The 24,597-nt window shown below is 35.0% G+C and overlaps 1 non-coding gene across 1 annotated transcript; it reads left to right on the plus strand.

Annotated features, from left to right (window-relative positions):
• Nucleotides 1-6,418: 6,418 nt before the first annotated feature.
• TRNAS-AGA (transfer RNA serine (anticodon AGA)) lies at nucleotides 6,419-6,500 on the plus strand. The gene has a single exon. It is a non-coding gene; the product is annotated as a tRNA-Ser (tRNA).
• The last annotated feature ends 18,097 nt before the right edge of the window (nucleotides 6,501-24,597 follow it).

Genomic DNA, 24,597 nt, shown 5'->3' on the forward strand with positions numbered 1-24,597 from the left:
AGACACTAGAAGTTCTCTTTGGAACTCTTTTTTAGGCAGAGTAGTAGGCCCTAGGATTTTGTTATCTGCACAAGCTAGTTAAGCTATAAAGCCAAACAGCTAATCAAGCAAAACCGCTTGTTATTTGATTAGACGATTGAAGCCCAAAATGGGACATTTATATTAAGAGATGTCCCTGGTGAGCTATAGGTGCTTTACTGTCTTGTGAACTACAAAATAGATAAGAAGGTGACCGTAACAACATTAACAGGCATAATCACTAAGAACGTTCCTCACCGGTCGGTTTTAATCTAGGAATTCATTGAAAATTATCCTTTAGGTTTCTTGGACGAGAACGAGAGTTCACTGAGAACGTTCCTCACCGCTCGGTTTATGACCAAGAGTTTGTTGGATACCACTCCCTGGGTTTTGTTGACGAGACTTTGCCGCTCTACTTTAGACCAGGAGTTTTTCAAATAATGTTCCCTGTGTTTTGTATACGAGAGTGACACTTAGCTGAAAACTTTTATCACCTCGGTTTGGACTAGGAGTTTTTCGGAAAACACCCTGGGTTTTGTATACGAGAGTGACAGTGTTGAGAAGTTTTATCACCTTAGTTTGGACCAGGAGTTTCTCGGATAACACCCTGGGTTTTCTAGACGAGAGTGACATGTTACTAAGAACTTTTATCACCTCTGTTTGGACCAGGAGTTTTTCGGATAACACCCTTGGTTTTCTGGACGAGAGTGATAGTTTACTGAGAACTTTTATCACCTTTGTTTGGACCAGGAGTTTTTCGGATAACATTCTCGGGGTTTTCTGGACGAGAGTGACAATTCATTGAAAACTTTTATCACCTCGGTTTGGACCCGGAGTTTTTCAGATAACATTCCTTAGGTTTTGTGAGGCGGCCCGAACGGTAAGCTCCCGATTGGCCAAGTGATTTGTGTGTATGATCCTGTCATCTGCATTGTGAGGCCAAATGGCTGAATGGTTGAATGCTTGAACACTTGATGCCAAATTTGGCTAAAGTATCTAAGGCCATGGAAGGCCGAGTAGTTGAGGCCGAATGACCGAATATCTGTGAGGCCAAATGGCCAAGCAGTTGAATGTTTAATGTCAAATTTGGCTAAATACCTGACCATAGAAGGCCGAGTAGTTGAGGCCAAAGGGCCGAATACTTGTGAGGCCGGATGGCCGAGCAATTGAGGCCAAAGGGCCGAATACCTATGAGGCCAAATACTTGTGAGGCCGAATGACCGAGTAGTTGAACGTTTAATGCCAAATTTGGCTAAATACCTGACCATGGAAGGCCGAGCAGTTGAGGCCAAAGGACCGAATACTTGTGAGGCCGAATACCTGTGAGGCCGAATGGCTGAGCGGTTGAACACCTGATGCCAAATTTGGCTAAGTGGTGAGTGTGTCATTGGACCTATGTATGCTTCTTTGAACAAAGCCGCTAAAGTTGTTTTGACGTTGTTGGTGAGTCTTTTAAATAATAAAATGAATTTAAGATGGTTATATCAAAATAGTTATTTGTAAAGTCGTAGAGGCTTGTTGATGTTGATGGTGAGAGTTTCTATAATCAGGATCAATACTTAGGGGCCTGGTTGACATAATGATGTTGAGACTGCATCCTTTTCTGGTTTCTTGTGATTATAGGGGATGTCGTTCGGTCCCACGGTCGGCACCAAAATGTTTCTGTATGGATATGTGTAGGGCCAAGAAACACACCTTTATGTCATTGCCTTCCTTCTTCTGACCTCTGAATCTCCTGCTCCATGTTTCTTTCAATCCGAGCCGAGTGGGAGGATACCTGCAAAAGGCACTCTGACGCTCAAGAGTTTAATGAAGTGTTTATCACAATTGAGTATTTGGGGGTCTAGTAGAACGTACCCGGCTTTTGGCCTTGACCTTATATTTATAAGTTATCCCATGGATCCTAAACTAGCACAGATCCAATAAAATATAAACAAACTTACCTTTAGATTCGGTTAGTTACTCATAAACAACTTAGCAATATCTTTAATAAAATATCTAATTTATATCTCATTATTCTGCTATTGGACTACTGGCCCAATTTCTTTAGCGTTGGCCCAATTATGACCCAACATCAATAAAATCATTTAACCTGGTTGACCATTGTTGATGCAGCGGATGGACAAAACGGTGTTGAGTATTAACCGTTCAGTCCATACTATATACCATACAAGTAGAATTTAAAATATTGTGAATTGAAATACAACTTCAACTTTGGTTTGAACTAAAATCATAGCATCTTCATATAATATTTTCACAATAAAGTTGTATTACTTTAACACTACTTGTCCACTTTTATGAATTATTTAAAATATGCCTTATTTTGATAATTTGAAAAATAAAAATTCCAAAATGGTGTTTTACTGGTAAAAGACAACTGTGGTAAAAATATAGGTTAGGTAAAAAAAGGAAGAATTGTATTTTTAGTCGTTTATTTTTTTTAGATTAACTTTTGTCTATTCAGTATTTCAATTTAATTTCTTATAATTTTAAAATGAGTCACGTATGTTTAATGTTAAAAAGAAAATTTTAATTGGATCAATAATTACTTTTATTGAGATTTAAAGAAATATAAAATATAATGTTATTGTTTTCAAAGTTTGAAATTATTCAAATGATATCATTTTATCATATAGTTCTTTGGAAATCTAATTCAATAATAATTGTTAGCTAGAAACGTGCAATTGCCTTATGTGTGCCTTACCCTTATCTAGTAGCTATAAATTAGTGTTTATTGTGAGATTTCTTATAGATGCATTTTAATTTTAATTATCAAATTAAACTAATTTTATAATAAGAAGGTATTACATTTTAAAATAAATCATTCAACAAATAAATAAATAAATATATATATATATATATATATATATATATATATATATATATTTATAATGTACATTGTTTATAGTTTATTTATTAATAATTATAGAGGAAATTATAATACAAGGCTACAATGTTAAAGATAAAATCGTCTAGAAAATAGACCTTTCAAGTAACTCAAATCTTGAAGTTTAACAAGGAGTATAAATGAAATATTTTCGTTTAGGAAAAGTTGTTTAAAACAGTAACGTCTAATGAAGAAACGTTTTATAACATCTGAAGCTAAAAGTTGAAGTAATGCTTTCCAGACCAAACTCCTTAAATGGATTAGAAAATCATAAACTACGTTTAGAAGAAAGTGTCTCTCATTGAAATATCTCAATAGACTATATGAGAAAAATAAACTAGTTTATTAAAAAAGCAGAAGTCTATCTCTTATATGACATTAAGGTTAAAAGAAATGTCTAGTCAATATAATGGTATATAAAATATCATCTGATGAATGACCATTAAAACACTTTAGCCTTTGAAAGCACTTCATGACAATTGAAGTTGCAAGGGGAACACAAGAGGGAGGTGAATAGTATTTTCAAAATTCTTTTCACAAATTAACATCGAATAGTTGATAAAGATGGAGTGCAAGAGTTTTAAGATGATTAGATGCTAGGTTGTAATGATATAAGTAAATAGAAAACGTTTGAATAGAGAAACAATATATCACAAATGTTTATACGGGTTCACTCAACCTAAGCTACATCTAATTCTCTCATAAAAACTCTTAAAGGGTTTTATGACCTCGTCCTCGTTTTATAGATTTATCTACATGAGAAATCTATAAGGCTTACTCTTTTTCAGCATGAGAATTAATAATGTTGATTTTACGTGTTTTTATATGTTTGTTTTAGTGAATAAATTCAACTCTTCCTCGCTTTTACCTTGTTTTACCCTCAAGTTTATATTGTATTTGTATCACTTTTGTGTTTTAGTTGTTTTATGTTTGTTTTACCTTTAATCTATATTCTAAGTGTGTGAAATAAGTGATTTGGTAGAAATCCTAGTATAAGAAAGCAAGTTGAACCTCAAAGGAGCATGATTAGACAACAAAAGATGAATTTAAAGCAAATACCTGCATCGGGACCCCTATAATCACGCCAGTGCGATAAAGATATAGACCCGACACTATTGTTAGGGAGCCCAATGCTACGCAATACAAGAAGGGTGTCGGGCGCCACATGCGTCAAGAGGAAGCAACGTCGGGCACTACATGGCGGCCTCAAGCAGTGGATCATTGGCACCGAGCGATGGTCAACGACATTGGGCATTGGCCTTATAGATAGCTGATATTCACGTTTTATCTTATAGAGTACAACGGTGCTCAACTGGCATAGGGTGAGGATGATCCTGATGTGTAAAAAATATGGTATTTATCCATTCTTCTCATGAGGTGTAGGGAGATTCTTCATTTTCACGACTTCTCTTCACCTTGGGTGCTTAGTAAAGGTCTTGGGAAGTTGTTTGGGGTGATAGTAAGCTCTCCTTATCCTCCTTAGGTTTTCACCTTCATCCATGGTGGTTTTGTCCCTTTTGGGGTTGAAGAGGATGACGAATTATAGTTTCAAATGAGAAGGAGAGGTGTGATTGAAGCTTGAAAGCGTTGCTAGGTGCCTTGGAAAAGGACCATCATCTTCTTTATGATTTCAATTTCTTTTCTATCTATTCAATTTGTAGACCATAGGTTCTCTACCATGAAGAGTTAAACCTTTTGTTGAGATTATATGTAATAAAATGAATATTGTGTATTTTATGATGTTAATACATATGTTTTTCTATTTATATGTTAGTATTTAATTTCTATGCTTAATGTTTATTGTGACTTAATCACCTATGGCTTGATTTGTGGTTCTTGAGGTGTTGGAAAATGTATTTTGAACCTATAACAAAATTGAATATCTAATGGAGCTTGTATGTAGGGATAGAACATGTTTCCTTAGTAAGGTTAACTCTCTTGAACTTAATGCATGATTGCTTATTGAGGATTCAAGGAATTGGAACTAGATGAGTTACCATAAACTCCAAGTCACTAAGAATAGGATTTGAATAATCTTGTGAGTTGATTTTGACATGAATTTAGAATTGAGATGATTGTGTATGCATGATAATGAAGTTGATAAAATCTAGTCTTGATATTTATAAATACTCTGTCTTGATTTTTTGTTGCAGACCAACTGTTTGATAAAAATACAAAAAGAGATTGTGTTTTTGGGGGTTTTGTTGTCTAATTGAGTTGTGAATTTTGAGAGTTGTCATGTGTTGCACAAGTCCTTGTGGAGACAACAATATTTATTATTTGTTACGTGCGATCGATGCCCTTTCTATTTTTCCACTAACAAGAAGTCATGCATAGTTCATGAACGAGCAAACTACTTTGCAATTCATCAATGGTCAATGTGTTGGTATCCCTATAGACTCCTCAATGGAGCACACACCATAGTCAAACTTAGGAGTCATGGATCTTTAAATTTTCTCAACTATTGCAATATCTCATTTGTTTTCACTATTAGCCTTTATCTTTTTGGCTATGGTAAGTGTTTGAGAAAAATAATCGTTAAAAATCCCCCCTCTTTCATGTGAAGAATTTCAAACTCTTTTATGAGAACTTGCAATTGTGCATGTTTGACTCGTGAAGTACCTTGATACTTTTGCTTTCAATAATATCATACATCATTTGTTCTATCCTTGTCAAGAAGTGCCTCTAGGACTAAATGATCTAATGCTTGAAATAGATAATTATTTTCCTTCAAATCATTTAATTTTTTATCATTAATATGCTTCCTCTATACTTTTAGTAAGAGTTATTTCTTCTACTAATTATTGAATATCATTTTCCACTAGACCCAAGTACTCCTTTGAACGAAGAAATTCACCATGAGCATCACCCAATGATCAAACTTCGTATAGCATATTGTACAAACTAAGTCCCCAATGCCATAACGTGTCACACTTAAAAGACTAATGCTTCTACTTTGGATCGAGCCACGTGATGGAACTCTAATACCACAATATTATCAAATATATTTTCTTATAGGTTTTTAATTAGATTTGCACACTCTTCCACATTTTCAAACTAATGGTTTCATATTTATACAGTAAGTTCAAGTATCATACTCGTGCATAAGTCAATTATATATCTATACATAATTACTTAATCATTACCATGGATTCGAAGTTGGAAATTTTAAACTCCTTATGGAGTTGTAACTAGGAATTACTTATTTATAAGGTTGTTACATTTGTGGTTTATCATTATATAACATCTAGACTTATTTATTAATTTGGAGGCTAACATAGAGTCTTAGTCCATTATTTTAGTTAAATTAAATTATTGTAAGCTATTGTTATGAATAACATATAATAAAATTACTATAAGACTGTCTACTACATAAACACGAACGAAAAGCAAGATCAACAAATGAAGTAATGTGGTTTCACAAATTCATTATTACACATATATAACAATTTAAATTTTCTCTCTTAGTACGGACTGATTAATTCTTCATAATCTAGCATGTAATATCATCAAGTGGACGTGCCGGAGTGGTTATCGGGCATGACTAGAAATCATGTGGGCTCTGCCCGCGCAGGTTCGAATCCTGCCGTTCACGATTTTGTTTTCTGCTTCTAAACACGATTAATTAATTCTGTTTAATATTTTACGCTTATTCTTTATTTTTCAGACATTCTTCATTACTCTTTTATAATATCTATTAAAGAAATTTGATTGTTTATTTTACAATATTTAGGTATAAAGTTGTATTGTCTGCATATCTGAATTTTTTAAGAATATTAGACTATGAATAAATAATACAATATAAATAAACATTACGTCCCGGGGTGAGAAAAAAAAAATTATTCATGATTATCTAAATTCATTTTACTTTAAATCTATTGTAATATATTTATCTCAAATCCAAACTATAGTTTTAAATTTTAAGTTGAATTATTTAATATAATTTGAATTTGATATAGATTAAATTCTTTAGGAGTTTGAATCAAAATCAAATTAATTTACAAGTTATGTAAGTAAGACAAAAGTTGCTCTAATTGGGCCTAACTCATTAATGGTAGTAAAATTGGATTCAAGTTCTATAGTTGGATCAAACCCAAGATAAATTGAACTAGGCTATGTAAAGTCTAATGTCATTTAATTAAATTTGATATGGATATAGATTGGATAATTTTTTTCAATCTTGAAAATCCAAATTAAGGTGAGTATGAGTTATTCCATTTTGGGAAATGTTAGATCAAATCAGGCCAAGTAAGACAAGATTGGGTTCAATTAGGTCTAGTTTATGCATAGTAAGTCTAATTGGTCTTCTTCAATAATGTAAGATTGAGTTAGGTTGAACCTAAGACAAATCAGATCAGGTCACACCAAAGTCAAATTCATTTTATTGAATTTGAATCTAATATAGATTGGATAGATTTTTTAGGTTTGAAAATCCAAAATCAAGGTAAGTTTGAATTAGCTCAAGTTTTAGAATATTAGGTCAATTAAGGCTACATACGACAAGGTTGTGTTCAATTGGTCCTAGATCATGCATGATTGATAAATGCCTAGTATTAGTAGCTTTCAATGTTAATTTAACACTTATCTTGCTTTGATTTTGTATAAAATGCTTGATAACTACCCTAATTTTACTTGTTTTGTAGGAACATAATGATTTAGGGAATCAAAAATGTATTATGAAGGAAAGAAGAAGATATATATGAGTATGAAGAAGATATTATGAAGGAAATCTACATTTATTTCAACTATATTATAGAAAAAGTCTTACGCTCTGATAACTTGGTTGTCTTTGTTGTTAAACATCATGCATAAATATGACTTAAGGAAGTCATATCTCTTAAAAATGATAATTGTCTGATGATGTATATCTCAAATGTTGTGATAATATTCTGCTCTAAAAATGATGAGACGATATACTCTGATACATAAAAAACGCATTCACACTTTGATACAATGATTTGATATTTACACCTTATAACTCTAATATAAATTTTGACATAAGATGTTTGAAGAAATTTTTTGAAAATCTTTTTTTCTCATATCTATTGCAAAAATTAATAAGTCATTTTATGATACATAGGTCTGAAAAGCTCTTCAAAACTATTTTGTTTAGCATAAGTATTTGCTAAACATCAAAATGGAAAATATTGTTAAGACAAGATCGTCTAGAAAATAAACTGTTTAAGCCACTCAGGTTTTAAGGTTTAACAAAAAGCATTAAACGAAATATTGTAGTGTATGACAAGTTGTTTAAAGTAATCACGTCTAATAAAGATAACGTCAGAAGCCAAGGTAATAAAATGTTTTCCAGACCAAGTTGTCTAAAGGAATTAGAAAATCGTAAACAACGTCTGATATATAGTATCTCTCTTTGAAATTAAATAATAGACTTCGCATCTTATGGAAATAAAAGTTTATCTCTTGTATAACACTAAGGCTAAAAGAATTTATTATCATTACAAGTGTTATCTCATGCTAATCTTCTAAAAGAAAACATTCATATGATAAATAACCACTAAACACTATAACCTTTGAAAAACCATCTTATGTTGATATTATCTAATGATTATACATATTATATGTCTTACCAAATGATGCATTCATGAATGAAATGACAAATGATATATTGTCTTGAACACATAACATTATCTAACGCTTATCAATGTTCAAAACATTTAATGCAGATACCATAAAGAACCTCGATGCTTGTATACTTTGTTCTTGATATTCGTGTAGATCAATAACGCAAAAAGATATTATCAGAATCATTACACCCAAGAAAAAGACATTGTGATTCACTTAAGACTATAAGAAACCCAGCCACCGTCGCCGGCGTGAACCACTCCCCTCTCTCTCCCTCTATCTCTTCTTCGCTTGCCAGGAGGAAATCCCTTTCCCCTTCATTTTTCACACGACACTGCCATCAACCTAACTCTGACAGTTGCCCTCCTTCGTTTGAAATTAGAACTTGTTGCCGACAGTTGTTCCCATACCCTCTGATATCTATTTTTTGTTTTGGGTGTTAGGATGAATTCATGTGATAGGAAACATGGTTGAGGTTAGGAACCGAGTGAGTTCCTGTGATGTGCGTGATGAGGAAATAGAGAAGAGGGTGAGAGGTGAATGATGGATGTAATGGAGGAGAAAGTGTGTTCATCAGAAGTTCACATATATGCTTCTCTATATTGAGGCATTGGCAATGGTTATTGGAATGCAAGATGGATTCGTTCAACGAATGGCTAGGGGTTTTTTTCTTTCAGGCCTTTGGAAAGATAGAGAAATGAAGAGAAACTCAGAATCCATTTTGTCTGCCCCCGTGGTTCTTGATGGTTCCTAATGAATACAGGTGAGTAGTGTGAGGGGTGGAGAGTAGCGTGAGAAGTGTATGATAGATGATGAAGGCGTTGAGGTGGTTACAGGTGAGAGGAGTCAAAGGTTGGAGTTTGTATGGTTACAGTATGCAGAGACTAGGAAAAAAAATGAGTGAACGAAGATGGTGGTGATGGGTGGATATGGGTTGTCGGTGTTGACAGAGAATGGAGGAAGTGATGAGTTTCTGAGTAGGTGCATATGTTGAGTCCAGCGATGAATTCATAGTAGTGTTAGAGAGAATCCCTTTATCCCCTCCTTTCCTATTCTTTTTGACGAGTCTATCTACCTCTTCTCGCAATTGAATTTTCTTTTTTTTTGCTTGCACCTTGCGTGAGGGGGTTAAAGTCTGAGGGTTGCACTCTGACACTCCATTGCTTCCTGCTCCAGCCATCCCTGTCTGCTTCTCCTTTCTCATGATTACCAGCTTTTTTTTTCTTTTCTTTCATGACACCTAGCAAAGATATTTTAGGCCTGCAACCACTGAGCTAAAGATTTCCACCAAAAATGGGTTGATAGCATTTGGAAACAGATACGAGCGTGGAGTGCCACGGCTGATCATGTTTTATTTGTTTTTGTTTTGTTTTTTTTTTTGTTTTCATTTTCTTTTTTTTAAAACTAAATAAAATACAATAAAATAAACTAATATAAAAGAAACTAAAATAAGAATAATAACATAAAACGAAATAAAATAATTATATAGTATAATAAAATATAATATAATAAAGTAAAATAAAGATAGAATTAAAATAATAAAGTAAGGTAGAACAACAAAAAAATAAGATAAAATAAAACAAAATAAAATAAAATAAAACCAAATAAAATGAAGTAAAAATAAAAAATAAAATAAAACAAAATAAAATATAAACTAGGAGAGAAAATAAATAAAAACGAAACAAAGTAAAAACAGAGGATAAAAATAATAGAAAAAGGAAAACGGAACAAAATCATTTTCTTTTTTTGACTTCGTATCAAATTTATCTTTGCCCGTTTATTTTATTTTATTACCCCTTCTTAACTCTAGATATTTTCTTAACTATCCGGACGAAATTGGGTATTAACACCAAGAAAAAGACGTTGTGAGAGAAAAAGAACTTTTTGCGAATGTTTCCATTCAAGCCTCTACTCAGTCACATCGTACAAGCTCAATTTCACTTAAGACTATGAGAAAATGCTCTGAACCCTACAAAGTATACTAAAGTCTGACCTCACATCTAAAGGCTACCTACTCTGTTGAAGTCAACTTCTCTGTCTAATGGTCATTTTTCAAGAAAAGCTATATATAAAATAAAGCGTGAAAAGAAGAAGATTATGATAATGCAAGAAAGATAACATAAGAAGATCATCATATAGGAAGAAAGTGAACTCAAGCTTGTTATGCTCATTATTGTCTGAAGTTGCTGAAGTAGAAGTAGAAGGTGAGGTAGAAGTTGAAGTTGAGGCAGTAGGTGATGTAGATGTTGTGGTAGAAGGTGAGGTAGAAGTTGAGGCAGAGGCAGTGGCTTATGTAGATGTTATGGTAGAAGGTGAGGTAGAAGTTGAGGCAGAGGCAGTGACTGATGTAGATATTGTGGTAAAAGGTAAGGTAGAAGTTGAGGCAGAGGCATAGGCAGTGGCTGATGTAGAGCCTCAAGTACAAGTTCAGGTAGAGGGAGTGACTGAGGTAGAGGTTGAGGTAGAGGGTAATTGTGTGGAGGGACAGGGTAAGGCTGATGTACATGCTGATGAGTATGATGTTAGAAGTTAGAATGAGTCCGAAGAGGATGTCTTGAATGACGATGGAGATGAAGTGGAATGTGATATATTTGAAGCTACTAACCAAGTAGAAATTGGTGGACCTAGGGGTTTATCAGAAAGTGATTGGGAATTTGAGAGTTTGAACAATGTTGTTGAAAGTGACAAAACAGATGATCATAGAGATGGGTATGATAATTTTGGGATTTTTTCAATGCCCAAAAGTATGGAACAATATCAATGGGAAGTGGGCACGCATTTCCCTGAGAAAAAAGATTTTACATAAGCAATAAGAACGTATAGAGTAAAGAATGGAAGGAAATTAAAAGTTTATAAAAATGACAAAAGAAGAATGTGTGTCAGATGTTTTGGGGCAAAAGAAAAATGTCCATGGTATGCATATTGTGCATATAAGGCAGCTGAAGATACATGGCAGCTAAGGAAGATTATAGACAAGCACACATGCATTAGAGAATTTAACATCCGTTTAATGACTTCAAAATGGTTGAGTGAGAGGTTAGAGAAGATCATAAAAGAGAATCCGAATATTAATCTGCATAACCTCCAAAACAATGTTTCTAAGAAGTGAAACATTGTGTTTCTCGGTCTACAACCTGTAGGGCAAAAGCAATGACTTTTAATCAAGTAGAAGGTGATTTTAAAGAAAAATATAAAAGACTCTATGATTATGCAAATGAGTTGCTTCGGTCTAATCCTGGTTCAACTATGAAAGTTAAGGTTGAACCTAATGGGGACAATCCAATATTAATGTATGTGTGTTTCAAGGCCTGTAAGGACAACTTCATGTCTTGTAGGTCTATTATAGATTTAGATGGTTGTTTCTTAAAAGGAAAATATGGAGGTGAGTTGTTAACTGCAATTGCAAGAGATGGGAATGAGCAAATGTGTCCTTTGACATATGCTATTGTTGAGGTGGAGAATAAAGACAATTGGCTTTGGTTTTTACAATTATTCATTGATGATCTTGGTGGAGTAGAGCTTTCTTCAACAATCACATATATTTCAGATCAACAAAAAGTGAGTAACGTAGCCCATTGTTGTTTTTTATCTTTGAAACCTTCATGTCTTGTATTATAACTTGTATAACTTCATGTTTTTACTTTGATAGGGACTTGTGCCAACATTACAAGAACTTCTACCCGGTGTGGAGCAAAGATTTTGTGTGTGCCACATTTATGCAAATTTTAGGAAGAAATTTCCTGGCCAAATTCTAAAACGTCTATTATGGAAGGTAGCATCATCAACACACCCTCCAGCATGGGAGGCAGTGATGAGAGAAATTAAAGATGTCAATCCAGATGCGTTTAAATACTTGCTAGCAATTCCACTAAGGTATGTCAACCCGTAACATATATTTAAATCCATTCTTCATATTTACTTTTGTTTGTTTTCCTAGCTGATATATTTCACTTCTTATTTGTTTAATTAGATTTTTGTCATGTTCAAGGTTTACGGGTAAAGCTGTTTGTGACATTCGTATGTATCTCATGAAGAGATGAGCAACAAATAGACAGAAAATAACTACATTTGAAGGTTGTCTTTGCCCAAAGATTAAAAAAAGATTTTGAAAAGGAATTGCACATGACTAAATATTGGATACCTAGGTATGTGCACATCACTACATCAGAATTTGGATTTCATTATGATGTTTTAATTTTTTTACTTTAAATACTGATTTAAATTGCTTATCATTGCAGTTGGTTAGGAGAGAAAATTCTTGAGGTCAAACACACTTCAATGATTGGTGAGAAGTATGTGGTTCACATAGATAAAGTGGAATGCAGTTGCAGAAAGTGAACTTTAACAAGAATGTCATGCTGTCATGCACTAGCTGCCATGGATGTTTTGAACATCAATGGAGAAGACTGCATCCCAAATTGGTTTAAAAGGTCAACATACCAAGAAACATACATTCCAATGATATACCCTCTCAACGGTCATCACCTATGGGAAATGACTTCTCAGCCTGATGTTTTCCTCCACCTAAAAGGGTGTTACCTGGTAGACCAAAAAAGAAGAGAAAGTTAGAGGCTTGGGAGCTAAAGAAGGATGACACAGCTAAAGCAAAATGGAACTCGTAAGAGATGTTGCATATGTAGACAGCTTGGTCATAAAAGAAATACTTGCCCACAACATCCTCCAACAAACCAATCTCAATCAAGTCAGCAACCTGAAACCTAGCCAACTACAAGACCAAGTCAACAACCTGAAACCCAGCCAACTACAGGACCAAGTCATCTACTGAACGCGAATTTCAACAAACACAATCATCTACAACAGGACTTTAGAAGTTATTTAGAATATTCACATGTATTTTGAACATTGACATCACATTATTGACAAGTTTAGCTTAAGTATTACAACCCATTATTGGCTTCTTTGTAAACATTGACATGTAGTTTGAACTTCATTTTGAATTGGGTATTTTGTAAGCTGTGATATGTATTTGGATGATTATAATCTGAATTTCAATGACAATTTATCTTTTGGATGTGCATTTGATTTCCAATTTGTGATTATAATGTCATTATCAATGATGCACATTCCATGTGCATGTGAAGTACAATATGAATTAGTTGTAATGTATATTGTGATGACAAGGATATGCTTCTTTGTTGTGAAGTATACTCATGTTATAGGTACACATCTTTGACAGTCCAGGTCACACTGAGGACTAAATCTAACTTACCTTCATCTTTGTCAGTCCAAGGGACACTTACATCATGTGATTACAATAATTCGGTGTTACAATGATTGTGCTTAAACCACTTCCACAATTTTTTTGTCAGTTACAATGAGGATGACACACCACTTCCTCATTTTATTGTCATTTCAATTTAAACTTCAGTGTGCTTATGTTCTATGTCATACAAGATGTATATTGAAACCATAAATTCAGATGCTTCAATTGACATTTCTCATTCATTTCAAAACATCATATTACAATAAGGCCAAAGTGCTCTTCACAACAATTGTCTAATAGAACACATCATGGACTTTTAAACAAAATACATACAAGGATGATGTTAATCAACCCCATAAAACATAGCATCCATAACCACATCTTCTCCCTTTTCTGACAACCCATAAGAGATTTCTCCAGGCTATTAATCTTTCTCGTTTGCCAAGCAATAGTACTACCAACATCATTTACATTATCTTCATTACACCATTTAAAGAAATTGCATCCTTGAAGTTCTTCATTTCTTGTCCGCTATACAAAGTATCCAACCATAAACATTTCATTAATCACCAAAACAATTTATAACAAACATTAAACTACAAACCTTGTAATTAGGGCAGCCTCAAAATTGCTTCCCCTGGTTCTTAACTATTTTTGCCACTCTCAACACAGCAACCCCACAATGGCATATTTGGCTTCCAACGAATCCCCTGGATGAACCACCACGAGAGCTCCCCCATGAGCAAGACGAACAACCTTTATTGAAAGACATTGCCACTTCAAAGCGAAGCCCAAAGTGAGATAACCACGAACCACGAACCACTTCGCCAAGAAATTATGAACGAGGGAACACGAACTCGCCAAAGACGAACCACCACCCTACTGCCAACAGACAACACTAACGTCCAAACCATAAAGAACAACAAAAGAAAGGAGAAGAAGATAAATTTGAAGAAGAAGACCCACCACTGTACCGTGCTCGCAACAGAAAGGAGAAAAAGACCCTAATTGGTTTTATCTGTGCCCTAAATCAAATTTTTCCCAAATTTAAAAACCCTATCTTTAATAAAACACCATATCTTATGTTAGTAACTAACACGTCAACATGCACAAAACAATATATTGACACGTTGCCAATAATTGGTGCTAGATCATGAACACATTAACTCCGTTTGGTTATACTTAACGGAAGGGACAAATTTGACGCAAATTTTAATAAATGTGGACATATTCCAAACACTTTTAAAAATGGGGACTGGTTTGACATTAGCCAACGAAACTGGGACCAAAGAGGCTACTAAACCTAAATAAAATTACCAAATTGAGATTTTTCACATGACACTTTCCCAACAGTAACACATGTTAAAGACAAAACCGTCTATACGACCAAATGCTCTCATTTTTTGAAGTTTAATCAAATAACACTGAAACAGAATAATCAGAAAATGACTTAGGGTGTGAACACAAGACTTAGAGCCTAAACCCCAAACAAACACAACCTAGAACCAGAATCCCCAAACATAGAAAAATATAGAAAAACACTTAGGTCCTAGGAAATAGAAAAACATCTAGGCTAACACCTAGACGCACAACTTAATGATGTTCTGCTTAAAGCGTCCAAGAGAGATTAAGATAAAATCTTAGTGCTTATAATATCTGGAATAGGTGGCTTCTCTCAAAAACAAAATAGGTCGAGACAATGTCTCTAACAAAATACACTAAAAGACTCAATTATTAAAATATGTAGGGAAGCTTAAGCAAGTTAAACATTATCTGTCTAAAAAGAGACAAAAGCTAAAAAAACATTTACGTGACTAAACGATACCATGAGCTCAACAAGTACCTCATCTTTTGATGAAGTGTATATATACGCTTGATATCTTTAAAGGAAAGAACTTAATTGTAAAATGCTACCTAACAGTTGGAAATCAAAAGCCATTTGTTGTTCTGATCAAGCATTAAATGACATTAAATGCTCAATGTTCAAAATTCACAAAAGTGATAAGAAAAGTCATATCTATTGCATGCACAATTTATGTTGAGATTGTTGATAAGGGGAGCACAGGTTTAGCTTAACCCACAATCTCAATAATATTTGAGTTTTTTATGATGACAACACATAATTAATAACACATGTATATTCTGTGTTAAATGTTCTGTGTTTACATGTCATATGCTTTTCTATAATGTTAAATCTGTTAAAGCATATCTGAGAACATGTTTGAGTTATGTTTGTGTTGTTCATTGCATATCACTACGTGAAATATGTGATTTTATATGTGTATGCATGACATATGTTTTTGGGAAAAGAAAAATCATAAGCATTATGGTTGAAATTTAAATGTGTGGCAAAACTGCAGTTTTAAGTCGATTACATTATGGGATAAATCAATTAAAACTCGTGTGTTTGCACAAACTATTTTCAAGTGTGTTGTGAGAGTTTTCAAAGCGAAAAGTTTTTCAAAATTATGCTTAACATTGTTGCATAATCGATTGCATGCGTGCTGTATTCGATTAAGTTAGTTGTTGTTTTGAAAATCTGTTAATGCTTGACATAACTGTCTTAACGGTCATATTTTTAATTGTGTTGACCAAGCATTAAATGTTAGTCGACTGCATTAATTGCGCATTCAATTCATTACTGTGTATGTTGCTAACTGTTATAACATAATTGTTGTATTCGACTGCATTAGTAGCTAAGTCGATTAAAATGCGTCTGATATGTGTTTGATAATGCTAATTCTTACCATTATCTAAGCATCATTTTAGTAGTAAAATCAACTCTTCTTTAGCTTATTACTTGCTTAAATCCTCTCTTTTATTTAGTTTTAGTATTTATCTATATTTTGAGCTACATTACATAAATAATATTCTAATCCCTTGTTTTTTTGATCAATTTCGATGTTAGGAAGATCCTCCATTACATTGAAGAGCCTCGGTGATCCAGGAAGTCATTGATTTAAAAGTCATTTTCGCTTAAGCGAGAATAATTTAGCTTAAGCGAGAATGACTATCTTCTCCAAGAAGTTTATTCTCGCTTAAGCGAGAATAATTTAGCTTAAGCGAGAATTCGGGCAGTATATATACTCACGAGGCAGAAAGAAAAAAGGGTCTTTGGTTCGTTGGAGGCGCGATTTCACGGCTGGAGCTCATGGAGGGCGCGAGGAGTTTGTGGGAACATCTCCTCCTCTTCCTTTGGGTCTCCTTCTTCTTCCATCTTCCATGTTTGTAAGCTTTAGGGTTCTCTATGGAAATGGAGAACCTGATTCATCTTGTTTGGGATTAGTTGTAGCCTTTGAATTCTTGTGTAATTGTTGAATGATTTGATTATATATATGCCTTTTCTATCAATTGCTAGTATTTTTGTTTCCGATCTTAAAGCTTGCATGTAATGGGGACGTTCATGACTTGATTTTGGGGTTTTATGGATTATGGGGACGTAAGATAAAACCTTGAACTGAAATAGGAGTCCTTGTGGGTCATTGATTCTAGGGATGGAAGATGATTCACATGTTGTCTTAGATCCTAGTTCTTAATGCAGGTTTTGCTTGTTAGATTGTCCAAGGGATTGGAGTTTGATAAGGAGAACCTAGGCTCTTTCACCTAAGGGATTAGGGCTAGAGTGTTTTAGTGGATTGACTTTAGTAAATTGATAGAGAGGAGATGAAATTGGTTATACACAAGAGTGCATTGGTGAAAACTAGCCTTAACAATGTCGTTTCATACCATTTCTAGTCTTTTCCATTTCCAAGTGCCTTCAATACCAAAGTCCAACCTTGAAATTACTTGTGAATTTATCTTTTTGCACATATTCTTAAATGATGAGTTGTTCTTGAGTCTAGATGAGTTGTTAATCGCACAATTTTCTAGTATTACGAGTATCTTGGGAAAACGATACCTGGTCTTACCACGGTTTATTACTTGAACGATTTGGTGCACTTGCCAAAGAGTTTAACAGTGTTATACTATAAATTGACGCAGATTTGATTTCTGTGAGTACTTTTGTGATTCTAACATTTTCATATCTTTTGCAGAAAGCTGTGATCTTACAGAAAGAGAGGAAAAACTCCAAGAAACAAGATTGACCGTGGTGATCAACAACTTGTGATTTCTTGAAGAGCAAGACTGTTGTGTTTTCAAAGGCTGATCAATCTGCACATTTGGGTGTTTACTGTGTGATCAGGATTTACAATCTTTTGAAGATTGGGTTGAGTTCCCTGTTGTGATTACAGGAAGAAGAACAATGGTGTTCTTGACTTTGAGGGTGCCTCAAAGGGTTAGACGGCAGGAGAGGGGATTCTTGCTGCTGGTCTTGTTGTGTACTACCTATATTTTGGTTAGAGGGTTAGAGAAGTGTTTTATATTTTTGACGTGTGGTCACTATAAAAGCCTTGTTGTAAAACCCTTGATCATTACAGTGCATTGGCTTCCTGTGATCTGAAGGACACTAGATGTAGGCTTGGCCGAACCAGTATAAAATTGATTACGTTCTGCATTCATTCGATTAAGTTTCTGCTGCATGGAAAATCTTTTACCTTGCGATTCAAGAAAAGTATAAAGGCATCATTTTTGTGAAAGAGATTTTAAATGATTTTGTTTTTACATTTCACAAATTCACCCCTCCCCTTCCCGCCCTCTTGGTGTGAGAAATTGAGCTATTATATTTTAACAATTAACACCAGAGCTAGTTTTCATAAAATATTTGAAAAACTAATTGATTACTATTTCTGTTTAATCGATTGATCCTAGAAAATAGCTTTCAATTTTCAAACCTTTGGTGAAGGTGCGTCCACAAATAGACCACCACTATTTGCAGGAGAAAAGTATGCCTTTTGGAAAATAAGGATGCAAATCTTTCTTGAATCCGTGGATAAAGGAATTTGGGATGTAACTTTAAACGGTCCATATAAGCCCACTCAAATTGTGAATGGAAAAACTATTTTGAAAAACTTTTCTGAGTGGACTCGGGATGAGAACTATAGAGCACAATATGATGTTAAGGCTAGGAATGCAATTGCTTCTGCACTAACAATGGATGAAGTTTTCAGGATTTTCGAATGCAAGAATGTCAAGGAAATGTAGGAGGTTCTTGAAGTGACGCATGAAGGCACAGATGAAGTGAAACGGGTCAGGAAAAACTGCCTTGTATAAGAGTATGAATTATTCAGGATGAAAGCTAGTGAAACAATTTATGAAGTGTAGAAAATATTTACACATTGATAGGCTGTCGTTGAAGCTATCAAATTAATACTACTTTTCAAGGCAACTTCAGTATTGCCAAGTAGTATTCAATAAAGTAGATAGGGTTAAAGTAACCCTGAGTCGTCTCCAAACGAACACGGAATTGCTTTCGAATATCTGATTCTTATGAATGCAATGCTTATGAATAAAAGTAATGGTTTAAGAATGTTTAAAGAACAAATAAGAAACTTAAAAACAGTTACGATGAAATAGGCTAATTCCACTGCTTTTCCAAGATAGATTCATCATCGGTTATTCACGGATAATTGTTCAATTGATTATTGTTTAAGTTTCAAATTAATTAAAGTACATTCTTAATTAATTTGAGGGCGATCATGCATTTAACCAAAGTAAATTCTCAATCAAATGCAAAACCTTTCTAGATTATTCACAATAAATTCAACCAAAGTACATTCTTAATCAAATTTTATTGTGTTTAATCATGTCTATTCTTAAATCTCCTAACCAAATTAAAAGTTAATCAATCAAAGTAAATTCTCAATTGATTATAGTTGAAATTATTACTAATCAACCAAAGTACATTCAATTGATAGTAAAAACCATTTAATCATATGAAAGTTCCAAAATTAAATCAAAGTAAATTCTCAATTAAACCTAGAAACCCTAGAACTCATATAATCAATATGCATGTAGATTCAAACACATTATGATGCAAAAATCTTTGCTTTTAACAAGATAGAGAGATGAAAGACATAGAGAGAACAACTTAAATCAATAACCAAAGTAAACAATTGCATTAACTGAACGTAACCTGAGAATTCGTCATGAAATTACAGCAGAATAGCCCTAGATGCTTAGCTCTCCATGAACGGAGTTGAATACAAGATGAAAGAAAAGTGAAAGGAGTATGAGAGAATGAATGAATTAAGTGAAGTCCCCCCTGGGTCTATTAATATAGGGCTTGCTTGGGCTTGGACTCTGAATATTCAGTTGAAAGAATCTTTTATCTCATATCTTCCAAATAACAAAAAGATTTAGATAATTATAACATTATTTGGAAGATATTTTCTGTTGATATTCACAAATTAAATTAATTTAAAAACTGAATTTTATCTTTTAGTTTTTTCTGACTTTCCAAAATTGCACAAATACCCTAAAATTTCCCCTATCTTCACTTTAGCCCCTTCAGAAATCTCCAAAATTGCACAAAGGTCCCTGTTTGACCAGCTTTGACCAGAGGAAACTTGTTGGCTAGCTTTGACTAAGGGGCAGACGCGGCCAATGAGGTGCTTCCACATCTCCGCTCCCTTTCCACCCAAAATTAGGGTTCTGTAGATTGGGGGAAAGGAGCTTTCTCTGTGCCGCCACTTTGTCCCTATGTCGTGCTGTTCGCGGTTTTCCTCTTCTCCTTCGCGACGCTGCGAATCACAGAGGTGCGACATTGGGTTTCGTTTTTGCCTCTTTCTGGTTTTGAATTGCAGGTGGCTTTTCATGGCGGCGATGCGGAAGAAGGAGTCGCGGTTAGGCAAGGATTCGCGTGAAGGAGATGGTGGCGAAATCAATTGGGATTCTGATCTTTCCTTGTAGGTCGCGAATGGAGAGCTTTGATGGAGGTTGGGCAACGGCGATAACGTGAGAAAATTGGATCTTTGTGGTTTTTCTGAGTGCAGGTGCGACGCTGGCGCGATAAGCGGTGGTGTTGTTTGGATCTGCGGTATGGTGGCGCGAGGAGAATGGCGCATGATTGAGGCGCTGTAATGGCCGTTCTTGCGGCGGCGATGGAGGCGACTTGCGGTTTTGATGGATGGTGTGCCAGCGGATGGAGAAGATGAAGATGGTTGTGCGATGGTGGTCGAGATGCGACTTTGCAGAGGCGCGATTGTTGTGCGTGACGATTTCGAAGGAGACGAACGGGACTCCGACGATGGTGGTTGTGGTGGCGAAGCGGCGCGGCGGGAAGGTGGTGGCGGCTAGGAAGTCGCGCCTTGATGGTGGCTGTCCGGTGACGAAGCGGCGCGGCGGGAAGGTGGTGGCGGCTAACGGCATTGGTAGCTAGGGTTTCTGTGGAGAAGGTGGAAGATGATGCTCATGGATTAGGGCTAATGTGGCGGCACATGGTTGGCTAGATCTATGTGGGGAGGATTTGGACACGTGGTATGATCTGGTGGAGTCTAGCTTATGAGGGGTATGGGTAGGGAAATTTAGGAGGTGTATTTAGAATAGGGTTACTGTTTGGCTTAGTATTGGGCATGTTTAAGATAAGAGGGGTGTATGTTGGGAAATTGGGAGTTACAAGGGTAAAAGTTGTCTGTTTGGACCATCTGTACATTATTTTCCAAATAAAATATGATTTTGGGCCTTGAATTGCCATTTGGACCAATAGAACTTATAACTTCAGTTGCACAAATAAACGTAAGAACATCCAAGAATATTTTATGCGCTAAAACTCACTTTTTACGTCTCTTTAATTCCCAAACCCAACAATTCCAATCATCACAAATTCACTTAAAATCAATCATTTAAGCACAATTATTCTATCAAAAATTTGAATTTTAACGCATAAATGTAGGCATAAATATGCACTCATCACACATATAGTAAATCATCTCAGGGCTCTCGGCAAAGTGTTTGATAAAGATGAGATCAACATAAAGATTCTAAAAAGTCTCAACAGGAGCTGGCAGTCAAAGGTAACAGCCATATCTGAATCAAGAGATTTGACTAACATGAATATGACAACTTTGTTTGGCAAGCTCAGGGAGCATGAACTAGAACTTGGAAGGCTGAAGGAGGAAGAAGAAATTGAAGAAAAGAAATTGATTGCTCTAAAAGCCACAGGCAATAAATCCTCTAAGAAGGCAAAATCTGAAGCTGAATTAGATGCAGAACTGCAAGAAAAAGAAATCATGAATATGATGGTGAGAAACTTTAACAAATTCATGAAGAATAAATATTTTGCATCTAACAATGCAAGCTTTTTAAGAGGAGGAAAGAAGAGCTCAAGAAGCAACTATAAAATGTTATGAATGTGGAAAGGATGGTCATATCAAGCCTGACTGTCCAGACTTGAAGAACAAGCAGAAAGAAATCACCAAGTATCCTCAGGACAAGAGCAGAAAGAAAAGGAAAGCATACATTGCCTGGGAAAACAGTGATGGAGACTCTTCAAGTGATAATGATTGTAGCATTGAAGAGGAGTCAAATTTATGTTTCATGGCAGGCTTTGCACACTCTGATGATGATAGTGATAGTGAATTTGAGAATAAACCAATAAAGGTCAAGTACCACATGCTGTTGGATGCATTTCAGGAGATACATGCAGAAGCCATGTGACTCCAGTATAAGGTAAATCGACTATCCTCTGAGAGAAGAGACTATGAATATAGAATTGATAATCTAGTAGAGGATAATGAAAAGCTTGAAAAAGAACTTGAAAATGCTTTAAAATCTGCAAAGACAGTTAAAACCGAAATACAAATTGTTGAAAAAGAACGTGATAATTGTCTAGTACACCTTTGAGAAAATTGATTACTTAACCAGCACGTTAGCTAAATTTACAAAGGGTAAAGAAAATTTAGATGTTGTGTTAAGATCATCTAGAAGGGTAATCAATAGGCAAGGTATTGGCTACAAAGCAAAGAGTAATAGGATTAATTCAGTCAGCTCCTACACCGAATGATGCCAGTAATGCAGAAGATGACATCCGTAGGACACGGTGCTGGATCGACATCGTTGGTGGCAAGAAAAAGGGACAAGTGTACGGTGCAGGACAACTTGCTGCAAACTATACAACATCGAGAGGAGGTACTCTGAAGCACCAACCTTCTTCTTCCACCACTACTCCTGACGAGGTCGTTCTCCGCCTCACGCAGGCACTGCAACAACGTGACCAGGAAATCACTGATTTGAGAGCAGAGTTTACAAACTTTAAGGCCCTGGTCATGAGAGTGTTGCCTGAAACTTCACAGGACGTACAAAATATCCCTCTGACCCAGCCACGACCCTCCTCATCACCCGCTGCCCCTCAGCAGTCCACATCAGTCCAACCCTCATCAGTCCAACCTTCATCAGTCCAACCCACACCAGTCCAACCATCATTAGAGGAGCAGGATGATGAACATCATTCTGATGATAACTATGTACATTATTAGTTTCATTTTCTTATTACTTGTTATAGAAACATTTGGATATTAGAACATTTGGACTTTAGATCATTTCGATGTTAGATCAACTGGGTGACTTTGGATGTTAGAACATCATTATGTTACATTGTTTTATGTTTTAACTATAAATACATGTTCTATGGATTAATGGATGTTCTATGGATATTGATCAATGATTGCATCTTTGAGATGCACATTATGCAGGTTTGTATGTGCTTGAAAATAGTTATGCAGGTCTGTTTTTGCTTGAAAACTGTTATGCAGGTATGTTTATGTTGTTGGTTTCATAAGAAATACAATTGTTCCTTACATTTCCCTCCAACTTACCGAAGGCTTTTGTCCTTCGGTAAATACCCACGTTCGGTAATTACCGAAGGCTTCTGCCCTTCGGTAATTACAGAAGGCTTCTGGCGCTCGGTAATTACCGAAGGGCAGAAGCCCTCGGTAATTGTTAGCGACAAGGGATTTACCGAGGACTCATTGGTCGTCGATAAGCCGTCTGTAAATACCCTTTTCCGACGGCATCTGGCATTTTCCAAGGGCTTTTGGCCTTCGGTAATGTCCTTAGTGTCGGTCCAGTGACTCCTAACTCCAACACTATGTCTCATTCTCACCACACAACCCCTAAACAAGCCTTATCACCAATCATCGTACCAATTTTGTGTTCTATGTGTTGGATATGGATACACTCTGTCTTTTTCAGACCAAAGGGTTTCTTCCTCCTTTGCCACTGTTGTCTCTGTGTGTGTGAAGTAATGCCAAGAATGGAATTTAGTGGTTACAAATAAGTTCACAGTTTCACCAATTCATGGTATGCTTGGAATATTTGGTACACCTCCTAATGGTACTGAAGCTTGAAAAAGAAACATTAGGATCAAACAGATATAGTTTTCATTGGAATTATCTTTACCTTATAAACATTTTTTATAGATGTATCTCTAGGTTTTTATATGGAGTGTTTATAAGGAATATTACTTAATGAAAGTGTTTATAATAGTATGCTTAGAAACTTGTTGAGAAACAAGAAATCATGTTGGAATGTTGAAGTTATACTATTAGTGCTCTGATGACCTCAAGTCCGTTAAAATGTATATCAATCACTGTTTCTGTCAGCAATTTTGCATTATTATTTTGTTTTGGCAAACCTCTCAAATGAATGCAGAGTTCACTCCATTTTCTTCTTTTCTTATGGTTTTTCCTCTTTATGCGATGCTTCTTTCATCAGGTTGTATTACCCAGTGATGTTATCATGTCACTTAAATTTATTACCAAATTATTTTGATAATAACCATTATAACAATATATAACTTAATTTTCATTATATTTCAAGATATAAAATTTCACTACCTTATTATTTTTATATATAAAATAAAACAATTATTAAAAAAATAGAAAATTTTGTGGGTAGACTAGTTTGTTTTATAAAACTTTCATATCAAATTAACATTGAATAGCAATTAAAACGAGACAATAGCCTTTACCTTCAATATTTTATAAATTATATTTTATAATGAAAAGTC

This window comes from Vigna umbellata, chromosome 3 (genome assembly GCF_029865625.1).
Source record: "Vigna umbellata cultivar VRB3 chromosome 3, Vumbellata_1.0, whole genome shotgun sequence".
Taxonomy (NCBI): Eukaryota; Viridiplantae; Streptophyta; class Magnoliopsida; order Fabales; family Fabaceae; genus Vigna; species Vigna umbellata.